This window comes from Dendropsophus ebraccatus, chromosome 5 (genome assembly GCF_027789765.1).
Source record: "Dendropsophus ebraccatus isolate aDenEbr1 chromosome 5, aDenEbr1.pat, whole genome shotgun sequence".
In the NCBI taxonomy this organism is placed as follows: domain Eukaryota; kingdom Metazoa; phylum Chordata; class Amphibia; order Anura; family Hylidae; genus Dendropsophus; species Dendropsophus ebraccatus.
In genome coordinates this window covers 41,539,910-41,553,491 of record NC_091458.1, presented here as the reverse complement: position 1 = coordinate 41,553,491, position 13,582 = coordinate 41,539,910, and the positions used below count along the sequence as shown (strand labels likewise).

At 40.3% G+C, this 13,582-nt stretch overlaps 1 long non-coding RNA gene across 1 annotated transcript in view; it reads left to right on the top strand.

Moving 5' to 3' along the window:
- LOC138793498 (uncharacterized) overlaps positions 1 to 6,457 on the top strand; it is a 61,833-nt gene extending 55,376 nt beyond the window's left edge. The window contains exons 2-3 of the long non-coding RNA XR_011363281.1: positions 5,298 to 5,479; positions 6,285 to 6,457. This is a non-coding gene — a long non-coding RNA (uncharacterized lncRNA). The remainder of the gene's footprint in view (positions 1 to 5,297; positions 5,480 to 6,284) is intronic.
- The last annotated feature ends 7,125 nt before the right edge of the window (positions 6,458 to 13,582 follow it).

Genomic DNA, 13,582 nt, shown 5'->3' with positions numbered 1-13,582 from the left:
AGTTTTTCTTCGTGTGAACGGAACCTTAAGGTCCCCATAAACCTTTAATGATCTTTTATGATTCTTCGGCCATAAGTTATCTCTCTCGTGTGCTTAGCACTGGTGAGTACTCCTGTATTCTCTAGGGGGAGCAGAGGACTAAGACGCGGCCACAGACCTCTATCACAATCGCATCTGTATTTGTGTCCGCTAAAATTAGGTGCTTCTGAGGAGCACATACAGTTAAATGCGATGCTGTGATTGACAAAATGAGGAGCCATTGCCTCCCTGCCCTGACAGTCATAGGCAGCATTCTCCCTCGAGCCACAAGAGGCCCTCTCTCTCCCAGAGCTTTGGCACACGCTTACAGAGCTGAACGGATAACAGACTCAGAAAAACTGCAGTGCTGCAGCAGGTAAGTATGGCTTTTTTTTAATTTAAATTACAGAGGGGGATGCCTACATGGGGGTGGAGGGCTAACTACTAGGGAGGAGATGCCAAATGGAGGATGTTATCTACAGGAGTGTGTGTGTGTGTGTGTGTGTGTGTGTGTGTGTGTGTGTGTGTGTGTGTCTGGGCAGGGGGGTGATGCTGGCTGACATGGGGATTAACTATGGGGGGCTAATTCAGTTTATAGGGGTTGGCACTAATCACCAATGGGGGTGCCTACATGGTATGGGGGCTGTCAGGAGGGATGCCTGCCTGGGGGATACTATCTAGTGGGATAGAATTAGCAAAATAGTACTGCCTTGAAGTACTGCAGAATACAGAACAATGACCTATATACAAAATGCAATATTCATTTAAGGCTGCACTAAGAATCAAATACCAGATACATATGGCTGCAAAATGTACAGATGGAACCACTTTAAAGACGTTACTGACCACTCTTTAAACCCATCCAATGCTCTTACTAGTTTCTCTCTGTGACATTAATACAAACAGAAGTGTCCTTGAACCTGCGGCTCCAAGTTTTCTGCTGACAGATATGTCAGATCTCAGACGCAAGGTTCACAGCCGCTGCAGATGCGGATCGAGGAATCTTAATCAACTTAAAAGAAGTCAGGTGTCATGTGTCTGCCATAGATCCTGCAATGTGCAGGTTTCCGCCTGCTGGAAAACCACGTGCCCCTTCCTTTTCTTCACTAAATTTATTGACACCACCATTGAGGTCATGGCTCCTGGGTGTACTGGCTGGCAGCAGATGAAGATCTAAAAGCTTTATCAGAACAATCTACAGGAACTTTCCATGTCACAATTTAACATCTAGCTTAGGCTGGGTTCATACTACGCTTTTGCAATCCGTTTTTTTCATGTGTTTTTTGCAAAAAATGGATGAAAAACTTATGCGTTTGGATCAAAACGGATCCTTTTTTTTAAAGTACACAAAAACGTAGTCATTTTCATTTGTTTTTGATCAAACAGCCTTACAGGTGAGAGTTTTTAAGCAGTCCACGGACCCTGTCCTGTATTGAGCATTAGTGTGCATGCTCAACCACATCTCCATTAACTCAGGGGACACAGAATCTCTGTTTACATAATCTATAGGGGTCCCAAAAGTCAGACCACTGGCAATCAAATACTTATCCTGTGGATAGGTTATACGTTATACGTTTCTGCAGCATATCAATTTATGTTACAGATTCGCCAATTAGCTGAAATGGTGGTGTGAAGCACCAAATCGGTTGATATCTCCCTATAGGGCAGGGGATGCTTAGGATGAAGGTAAATTTCTTACCTTCATCTTCTGGGCAGTTTATGTGTAGTTAGCAGTTTAATTCATATGCTAATTAGGCATTTGGTGCACTGGAGGTGGGACTACCTCTGCCCTTGGTGAACCAATCCGCCCTCGGCCACACCACCCTCCATCCAGTGTGCTCTGCTGATGTTCATTAGAAGGGGCGGTGCTGCCAGGGCAGATCAGTGCAAAGTGTAAAGATAAAAAAAATTTAAGATCCTTAAAGGGGAGCTATCAACAGGTTAGAAGTATCTAACCTGCTGATATCTCCCTGTAGTGCAAGGGTTTCAGAGGATGAAGGTAAGTGTCCTACCTTATTCCTCAACAGCATTTCTGTGTAGTTAGCCATTTAATTTGTATGCTAATTAAGTGTCTTGGTGCACTGGGGACTATCGCCCTCAGTGCATTGATCCCCCCTAGCTGCATCGCCTCTTCTAATGAATATCAGCCAAACAGAATGGCTGAAGGGTGGTGTGATCGAGGGCAGAGCGGTGCACTGGGGGCAGTGGTAGTCCTGCACCAAAAAAACTAATTAGCATAAGGATTAAACTGCTAACTACACGGAAACAGTGCAGAGGGGGATAGTAGGTTTGATACTTCTATTTTACTGATAGTTTCCCTTTAAGGATCCTCAAAATGTTTATCTTTATTTTTTCCCTCTTTTTTTTTCTTGGAGCTATAACTTTTCTACTTTTCCATCTGAAACCATATAATATCTTGTTTTTTTGCAGGTTCAAATGTAATTTGCAAGAATACCCTTTATTTTACCATAAATTATACTGCAAAACAGGCAAAAAAGGGCTTTAGTAGTGGGCCGAGTTGCTGAAAGCAGTTGGGAGTCACCACTTATGAAAAAGGCCTAAGCCCCCTCCATACGCACACAGCCCAATGAAGAAAATAAACATCATTGGGAAGATTTATCAAACTGGTGTAAAGTGGAACTGGCCCAGTTGCCCCTAGCAACCAATTAGATTCCACCTTTCATTTTCCAAAGAGTCTGTGAGGAGTGAAAGGTGGAATCTGATTGGTTGCTAGGGGCAACTGAGCCAGTTTCACTTTACACCATGTTTGATAAATCTCCCCCCATGTTTTTAAGGGGTTAAAATGATCATTACATCAAAATGAGCCTATTAATATGACCCAGAAAGAAACCCTTCAAGCTTAGTAATGTTCTTCAAATCAGCAGGATCAAAAGATTGATATGAAATACAATGGTTGATGATATTTGCTATCTTCCCACATTGTTATATATCTTTTTAAATGCTAATAAAACCTAGTATGATTGGGGACATTTCTCATGGTGAAATAGTTCTCTGACATTCATACTTCAGCTTAAAAGTAAGAATTCACATAATATTCACAATATATTCCCAATATATTAACAATGTGCTTACGGTTAGGACTGTTTGTTCTAAGCTTTTGTACTTTCTATTTGACGGATCACGAAGGAGATTCCTCCAGAGGTTGATATGTCACAGGATATTGCTTCATGTCTATCATCTGCTCATTGCCAAGACTGTTTTCTTTGTAATTGTGTACATGAGAGTTATTTCATCCTTGTGGTTTGGTAAAGGCTGAGAATACAACTTGTTTTTGTTATTTAGAATCTAGATATGTGGTCAACAGGAAGACGAAAACCATTTGGGCAATGAATTGAGTTTGTGCCCCCCCCCCCCAAATGAAACATCTCCAATTTATCTTGTCTTTGTCTTCACATTGTTCTTAATGACTTCCAAGGAATATTTTTCTGAAATTAACCAATTTAAAGTGTTCCTTTTATTATAAAGTAAGCGCTCTTCCCATCCATCAGTCTACCTAAGGACCATTTTCAACACTCTTTAGTTGTTCATACAGTGTAGCTTTCAAGATGTTGCCAAGTTTTCTGTAGTATACTGAAATAATAGTATGTTATCTCCAATTTTACTCACCTAATATTCTGCTTTCAGCTGCTGCTTGGTGTCACAGCTGCGGTTCCAACATGTACCATGGCCCACCGCCACACTCACTTCTATAGCTTGGTGAACATTGCGTCCCTGACATCAGGACTTGGGTCCGTCTACAGTCTGGCCCCCTCTCACATGTCCCTGCTCCTGGCATCTTCTCCATTCAACAATGTGTGATGGCTTACTAAGATTTAAAGGGATTGTGCAGTCTTAATTGGTTGCTGCCCAGCAGCACATGTGTATATGTATATACAATCAGTCTTATAGAAACAGGGACCGGCACTACTCTTATGTGGATGTTGGGAGGTTAGCAGGCTAGTACGAGCTGCTTAATCTCTATAATGCATGCAAGCTCAATCATGTAAGACAACTAAAAAAAAATATTGAAGAGAGCACTTACCAGTGAGTGCTCTCTTCAATTTTTTATTAGCTGTATATGTATATAGTTCCACCATGCCCTGGCTCCCCTGTTGGAGCCTCTGTGTCCCTACCCCATTAAAGTGTGCCCTAACCGTGTTCCTGCCATCCCTGCTGTTGTTCTTTGCCGCGTCTGTTGCTCTTTGTTGCACCTCGCCCGTCGCCGTAAGCAAGTCCAACCAGGGGTATCGGCTTGGGGGTTATCTGTCACAGCAAGCCCAACCTGCCTTGTGGCAGGCTGTAGTGAAGGCTAGTGGCACCCTTAGACTATGCTCCCTGGTGCGGCTTGCTTCATCGCTTGCTGCGAACCAGTGTATCCACATCCTCACCTGTTACACTTGGCATTGAATGCTACTATTAAGCTTGTTGTCCATCAGTGTACTCAAGTTCTCCTGTTGTGTTTTATATCTAATAGCATAGAAGGGGTTCTTTATACACCCCACCGATCCCGGAGTCTGGCAGGGGTCCCGTGACCAGTCCCGACACTCATTGCGGGCACGGGGAGAGGTAAGTTATTTGTAATAATTTCCCCCCTCCTCCTGCAGGCTGCCGGCTTTTAGAAATCCAAGAAAGAAATCCCGGCACTCTCGTATTGCAATGAAGAAATCGTGTTTTTATTAACATATGTGGTTCGCTGCACGCGTTGCAACCGTAAGGTCTTTATCAACAGATAACAGATAAAGACCTTATGGTCAGAACGTGTGCAGCGAACCACATGTGTTAATGAAAACACAATTTCTTAATTGAAATACGAGAGTGCTGGGATTTCTTCCTTGGATCTCTACAGTTTCCCCTGGGCACCTCGGTCACTGGTGTGCCGATCGCTGGCTACTACTTGGCTTTTAGAAATCGCCGGACTTTTCCTTTAATGTGACTGCAAATAGTGACATGTACTGAAAAAGCTTTGTAGCACAAACCCCCGTAGCACAAACCCCCATTATCTTGTAACCAATTCCCTTTAATATTTTGTTTAAAAAGATCATAAAAGAGAACATAAACCATTGACTTTATAGGTCACTTTGCTTCCTTCAAGCTTCTCATGTATTTATTTTGTTTTCACATGGAAATTTAATAGACTTTTCCATCAAAAGATCAATGTATATAATAAAAAACACTAGAAATAATTTACTATATTTCTCATCTTAATTCATATTTACGCTAACCACCTCATTCCTGTTTATTATTTATCTTGTTTATTTTATTTTCTATTTTTTTTCCAGTTTTTCATTCCAGCGAGGACAAGAGCAGTAAAACAGTGACACCATAAGGCGTGTGATATACATTCCCAAGGGAAAATGCATCATTTACTGTGTTCTTAACCTTGTTTGTACTTTCTAACGTAAATAACTCAACTATAACCCTATGACCCGTGTCTTACAGCCATTTAATGTCTTTCACTCGGGTAAGTGTAGACTATTATTTAGCATTATAAGTTATATTGCGAGGCAATCAAGTATCGAAGGGACAAGCCTGTGCCTTAGCTTATGCTAAAACACTATATATATATATATACTGTATATACTATATATATAAATTACGCTTAAACTTTGGCTGCATTCACACTAAGTATATTTCAGTCAGTATATGTATATTTCAGTCAGTATTGCAACCAAAACCAGGAGTGGATTAAAACACAGAAAGGGTCTGTTCACACAATGGTGAAATTGAGTGGATGGCCGCCATTTAATGGCAAATATTTGCTGTTATTTTAGAACAACGGCTGTTATATTGAAATAATTGCCGTTATTTACTGTTATATGGCGGCCATCCACTCAATTTCAACATCGTGTGAACAGATCCTTTCTGTGTTTGTAATCCACTCCTGGTTTTGGTTGCAATACTGATTGAAATATACTGACTGAAATATACGTAGTGTGAACGCAGCCAAAAAGTTAATCAATTCTTGCACATAATATTTACCGTAAAGTGGTTGCTATGTCTGATTTAGAGGATCAAAATAATTAAAGGTGAAACCTTCAAAATATTGGACTGGAAATTGGGAACCAATGGCAAGAATGTAGATAGATAGATAGATAGATAGATAGATAGATAGATAGATAGATAGACAGACATACATTTAGGAGATAGATATAGAGCGTACATAGAGGACATAGAGGTTCCCTAAACAAGGATGTTTCTATTAATACGGAACAAAGAGGACCAGTCATATGAAAACCTAAACTGTTCTTGTATTTTTTTTTATATAGAAAGAATTATTGCTGGTTCTGAGCCTCGGAGAGTCAAAGCAAATAGAGAAAATCAGTCAAAACTCCCAATTAGCTGAAATGGCCTGAAGCAGAAACACATACAAGTGTTGGTGTCTGACACAGGAATCCTCAATTAAGCAACGTGTCAATGGCTATAAGCATCTAACCCAAGAGCCAGGCACTGTATGTACTGAGGGCATTTAGCCACTTGACTTCCTCATAAGAGTTTATTGGTTTCCCTGTCATTTCTTATGAATAAGGTGTTGCTGTAAAGACGTACGAGTGGGAGATCACCTTTGACACATTTCTTGGGGCAAGTGTGTAAAAGAGACATAAACAGCAAAAAATGCAGATGATGTGTCCTGGAAGCCAATAAATACCTTGGTAGCTTTCATTATTTTCCCAGCTGCATCCCACAACTTATCCCATGAACTCCAGGTGAACTATTGGGGGTCTTTATATTTTCCGACTCTGGAGTCCAGAGGAGATTTCTGATAGTACAGACAATAGGGCAAGTGACAACTTGTAGGGGGTCATGGGATCACAAAGTCTAAGACACAGAATGCTTCTAGGATTAATGTATAGGACTGCAGACATCTCACAGAGGTTACGCTTTATCCTTGCTTTGTCACAGTGTTTACCAAATATACAGTAGAAACTGTGCAGTCAGTTCTCCCCCCGACCAGTCAGGAAATGGGGTGTTTGTTGTTCAGATTTAAAAATATTTAAAACTTAGAGCAAAATATAGCAAGAAATCTATGTATTCATGTTTGTATAACTACAGTACTTGAATATATCCTTAAGGGAGTACTCCAGTGCTAGATGGGGGGAAGAAAGCCACCAAAGTGACTGTATGTTCTCACCATTCTATATATGTAACTGTCAGCCCTTCTTCTTGTACCCCAGAGACCTCTGTTACTGATATCAGGTTTATCAACACATCCTGCTTTTGCATCAGTGTAGATCAGTGCATGCTCACTCAAGTGCGGGCCGGCCTCCCAGAGGGTGTGAGCGGCATCAGCGAATGAGAGGCGGCCAGAAGACATAAGCGGTGACGTGCTAAAGGGGGGGGGCGACTAGACGGACCAGAAGAGGAAAGTCCACCCACCCAGTTTGTATAAATTAGATGATGCCTTGACATTAACGGAGATTGGAGGGGTCGATTGTCAATACAAAGGTAGCTATATGCAAACTTATATACCAAAACAGGCATAGAACAGGTGACAGAGGCAACGTCAGTGAAACAAAGCAATTACAAAGTTATATAACTTTGTAATAGCTTTAGATTGCTGATGCATTGCTTAGCACCGCACCACTCCTTTAAAACTGAAGTGGCAGATGCTACACAGATTTTTACACATACTTTACCGATTTACAGTGGATTTCCCCCTTTACTTGGCAAAGTAACAAAATTTTTACTGAATATTTATCAGCTCCACATAGTCTGAGTTTTTCAAAAAATCTCTTGACAAAGCAATGTCTCATGAAGTGAGCATGCAGCGTGCTTGATTGAACCTAAACATATATGTAATTTGCATATTTATAAGTAATGAGGGAAATTTATTAATGTTGCGCAATATGGCAGGCAGGTATGGCAGGGATGGGGAAACATTGGGCCTCCAGTTAATGCATAACTATCATTTCCATCCATGCCTGGATAGCTCTATTCATGAAAGGGTGGGTATCTTTCATGACGCAGCTAGTTTAGTATATACAAGTGATATGGCTATAGATTTGACCAAAAGATTTCCTAATGGAAGTTTTTATCACTTCTTTAGCAGACTGACAATAATGACAACTTTCTCCCCGCACTAATGACAGTCAGCCTCCCTTCTTGTATATTGTAAAAAGGATACACAGCACTCGGGGTGGGGGCTCAGTATCAATAGCGCTTAATCAGAGCAGGGAAGGGACCAGGGCTACGGCAGCCCTGCTGTTCCAGATAGGAACATGGGTGTGAGCAGAGGGGCCCATGTTGCCCCTTGCTGCTCAACATATAATGGCATATAAAATAAAAAAATAATACATTCATTTTAATGACATTATAATACATAGTAGTGTAGCTTTATTATAGCAATATAATTAAAAAATATATATATATTACTTTGGAGTACCCCTTTTAATTCCGAATTCTGATCCGTAGCACAATCTCCGTGCACAGACCATAATTGCTGAATGTGTGAACATCCCCTCAGTCTGAATCGTCTACATTACAGGAAAAGTCCAGCAAAATTAAAAAAATTGAGGAATGCATGGGAGTGCGGGAAAAAATTAAACAAAGTAAACTTACCCATCCTCATGCCCCGTAGCGCCACTCCCAAATCCCATTGACAACCGCCAGTGTCCTGCAGCTCTTCCATCTGCAAAGTCACATACCCAGCTGAGTGAATGCCCGCTGGGCTGTGATGTTGCAGCTGAAAGAGCCAAGTACCTGAAAATGACATCCGGAGGCAGCACAGCGGGACCAGGGAGCGGCAAAAGAGAGGCAGAACTTACTTAGTTTTTTATTTTCCTGCACCCCCCCCCCCTGTCTTCTTCCTTTTTTTATTTCATAGGACTTCTCCTTTAATATGTTTAATTTGTTAAATGTGTTGAGAATGAACAGCTCTCCCTTAATATAATTGGTTGAATCACATTCTCTAACGTCTTTTGGTGTTGAATATAAGAATTGTACTGGCAAACCCAAGAAATACGCCATTACAACTCCCTCTGTGCTCGTCCCTAGACTTTTCTAGACTTCTGAACGACAAATATGATAGTATTACAACCCAACACATTTTAGGCAGAATTTCCATTCAGTGGTCTGGATGACATCACTTTTAGAGTGTGATAACACTCATACTGGTTACCTTCCAACTTTACAACTCAAAAACCATGTACTGGTAGTGACTAATGTGGTGGCTCAGTGGGTGGCCTCTACTGCAATGTGACCCTGGGATGCTAAGTTCAAATCCAACCTAAGCATCATTCACATGAAGTTTCTTCATTCCTCGCCAACTTGGTGGGATTTCTGGGTAATCAGATTTCTTCCTGCAATCAAAAACATAATCACTATGTTAGATTGACTTCCTATGGAACTAATGGAGAATATTTGACTGAAACAGATGTGTCAAGATCGCTGACAGAACCACTTTAAAGGGGTACTTAGGTCACCATCGCAGCTGCCATCTTAAGACAACTACGCAGGCACACCCTTATTCTTCACTACAAAAAAATATGTTGCAACGATTGTTCTTTGCATGAACTGTGTACAGGGCCAAGCTTTTGAGAGCAATGTGGAGTATGTGTCTGAAGTCGTACCAATGCTGAAAGATTCTCTCATTATTGGACGGCTAATAGTGATGAGTCACATCGGCGTTACACTCACTGAGCTATTCTTTTCATAACAATATAACAAACACAATAGCGACGTGGTGCCAGAATCACAGATTGTATCATTGCAGAATCACATAAATTATAGTAACACAGTCAGTACGCTGCTTTCTGTAGTATGGAGATTGACTCAGTGCTGCCTACCCACATGGATAGTTTTACATAGTATAACGTTTCGCAGACATTATAAATTATTCTCCTTACTCCTAGGCAAATCCCAATGGGCTGCATCTCTCCAGCAAGGGGTTGAGGTCAACATTTTACTGTTTCTGCCTTCTCCAAAATATAACTAGTTTGATAAAAACCGTACGAAGCTTTGCATCATGCCACAGAGATACAATCTCCCCCACTGATTATTTATTTTGTTGTTGTACGCTTCTCTTGGCATCTAGCGTCTCTGCTTTCCATAAAAACTGAGTCAATATATCCCTCAGAAATGGAGGAAGCCATGATGATGTCATCTCCTGTGAGTTTTGTTCTGATATGAGACATAGGAAACAGAAGGCTTCCTTTTTGGGGGGGTTGGTTGTCTCTTGGGCTATACAGCCCTGGACACTGGTGATCCCTAAACATGACAAGTTTGTGGGAAAGGACAAAAGAGAGATGATATTGAGAACAAGATGATCCTATGCTGAACATACAGTTAATAAAATATGTGTGACAAAAAGAAATAGAAAAGGTGATATCTCTTGCAGTCGCCCTATACTGCCATAGGCTGCGTTCACACTACGTATATTTCAGTCAGTATATGAATATTTCAGTCAGTATATTTCAGTCAGTATTGTGGTCCTCATATTGCAACACAAACCAGGAGTGGATTAAAAACACAGAAATGATCTGTTCACACAATGTTGAAATTGAGTGGATGGCCGCCATTTAATGGCAAATATTTGCTATTATTTTAGAACAACTGCTGTTATATTGAAATAATGGCCGTTATTTACTGTTATATGGCGGCCAGCCACTCAATTTCAACATTGTGTGAACAGATCCTTTCTGTGTTTTTAATCTACTCCCGGTTTTGGTTGCAATACTGACTGAAATATACTGACTGAAATATACATAGTGTGAACGCAGCCTTGGGCTGGGTTCACACTACGTATATTTCAGTCAGTATTGTGGTCCTCATATTGCAACCAAAACCAGGAGTGGATTAAAAACACAGAAAGGATCTGGTCACACAATGGTGAAATTGAGTGGATGGCTACCATATAACAGTAAATAACGGCCATTATTTCAATATAACAGCCGTTGTTCTAAAATAACAGCAAATATTTGCCATTAAATGGCGGCCATCCACTCAATTTCAACATTGTGTGAACAGATCCTTTCTGTGTTTTTAATCCACTCCTGGTTTTGGTTGCAATACTGACTGAAATATACATATACTGACTGAAATATACGTAGTGTGAACGCAGCCTAACACTATACCTGACCATTCATATGTTTTATGTATTTTTCCAGCAAGTAGTATACTTCAGGTGTAATAGGTTTTAGACTGGGTTTAAAACTGATACGAGGAAAATTTTCTGGTGTGGGTCAACAAGCTAAGAGAAGGGGATACCAACATATATCACAGCACGATTCATCAGTGTGCCAAACTTAGTCTAAAAGTGACAACTAGTGATGAGTGGATCAATCTGTTCAAAATTTTCCAAAAATTCTTCGTAAAATGTTCTGGCCACACAATCATGGTGTCATGATACTCACCTGTTCCCCGATCTTCTTTTTGGCCAGGCCAATACATATTCCTATTTGGCCTCTAGTGACCATTTAGTAATCACTAGAGCCCTGTAAGGTTTTCTTATGGTCGCTAGAGGCCAAAAAAGAAGATGCTTGTTTGGGCCTGGACACAGATAGGAACAAGGAGCAGGTGAGTATTTTTACTACAGCCCTAAGATGAGCAGGAACTCTTGTCATTTTGATAGGAGTCCCTGTTCCTATACAGTAAGCAGTAATACACTATTCATGCCTGATTATCATTCTTACAAGGAGGTAAGTGTCAATGCTATGCATCACCACTTATACTCGCTGGGCCAGGCACTCTATCTAGTCATCAATAGAGTAGAGTGCTATGAGACCTATAAAGAAAGCAGGGATTTCTGTTTCTAGTCCTGGCTTCTACAGAGGGAACGGCAATGTGCTCTCTGTTTGCTTTATAGCCCATGGAGGTAAGCAGCAATGCATCCCCACATAACTCTATAAACTCATTGGGCTGGGTGTGCTGTACCTGGCCTAGATGTTGTACGGCTGAATCCATATCAGCACTAACTATAAAACAAATCCAACAAATTTTTCTGAGTGAAACTTCTCCAAACGAATCTTGGGAGGTTCACCTATCTCTACTAAGTTCATATACTTTGCAGGAGACAAAAGGGTTGTCGTTGTTGTTACGTATATACGTGTGTATATAACAAAAAGTTTTTACGCTTTTCCAGAGCTGTATGGTATACGTGTAGACTAGCATAGGCAAGAAAGACAGTAAAACAGATGATTTACTCTCTAAGAGAAAACATGTTTATGTAATTACGGTCAGGAATACAGTCAAGAGCTTTCCATCCCTCCCTCTGCTTCATCATCCAACATCATATCCATTTCAGGAACTCACAGGTTCCTTTTTTTGCCAGGATATTATTACAGTAAATGAATAAAAAAAATTATAGGAGATCAATACTAAATGAATTTTCATTTAAAGTGCTACACCCTCAAATTTCCAGCAGAGATAATATCAACTGAGTAAAGAAAAAAAAAAAGTCATGACCATAAATTAAATCTTTACCTGTGGACACTGGTCACAGAGCAGCATAAATCACTAGTTGCTTTGAGGCTACCAGCTGGATCTGTCATAGAACTGCTGAGTCTTTTTACAGCTGGACACAGTCATATCCTTGATTTTCCCTTTACAGTACCCACACAGAAAATGTTAACATCAGCATCATAAACTAATGAAATACAAAAGTAGTAACAATGATGTCTCCTGTACTGGAGCATCACACATGGGCTTATTCGCACATAGTGATAATTGTGTGGTAAACAAAGTCACCAAAGCTAACAAAGGGCATTCCACATGAATACAAATAAAGCACATACACGTTATAGGGGAGTTAAAAATTAGGCCAGGTCTGGTTGATCATATACGCATGAACGTCTATTAAAAGCAATTATGACCCCTAAAATGTAGCAGTATTGTCTATTTTACACACTCTTTTTTATTAGAAGGAACCCTTTGGTGATACGAATAAAGATGAAGCTTTACACCGTTAAAAACATTTAATTTTTTTTTTGCTTTGTACTTTTTTTTTTTAGAGCTTTTACAGTTTGCTGTATGAGCTATCCATTTTCTCTCCACTCTGCTCTCCACTCTTTCTCCAGACTGTGTGAGCTGTCCTCCATGGTTTCTCTCCCTGGTCTACTATCTAACCATTCCCTCTCCTTGCTGTTTCTTTAAGATAAGAGCGTAAAAAAGTCCATCATGTCTTTCTCTGAGTAGCAGCTACAAGGTAGGATGTAAAAAGTTTTGATAAGTATATTAAAACAGTGTGAAATTGTACGGTGGTATTTTGGTCAGTATTAGCCAAAACTAGTAGTGTACACAAAAGTGTATATTTTTCCATAATAGTTTTTCTCTGTCAGTTTCACTCTTGGTTTTGGTTAGAAATACTGACCAAAATTAGCTGCAAAATACTTACTCAAAATACTCCAAAATTAGGACCAAACACTGAATAAAATAGTACACATGGCCTTGCAGGATCTTACTTGTCCTTACACTTTATGGCACCCTATGGCTATGCTCCCACAAAGTCTTTTTTTGGACATTTTTTTGGGGCTGATGTCATTTTGGCACCAAAACATTAAAATTATGGCTGTCCGGGAAAAAACCTGCGAAATGGCCGAAAAAACACATGGGAATTTACTAGTATACTATA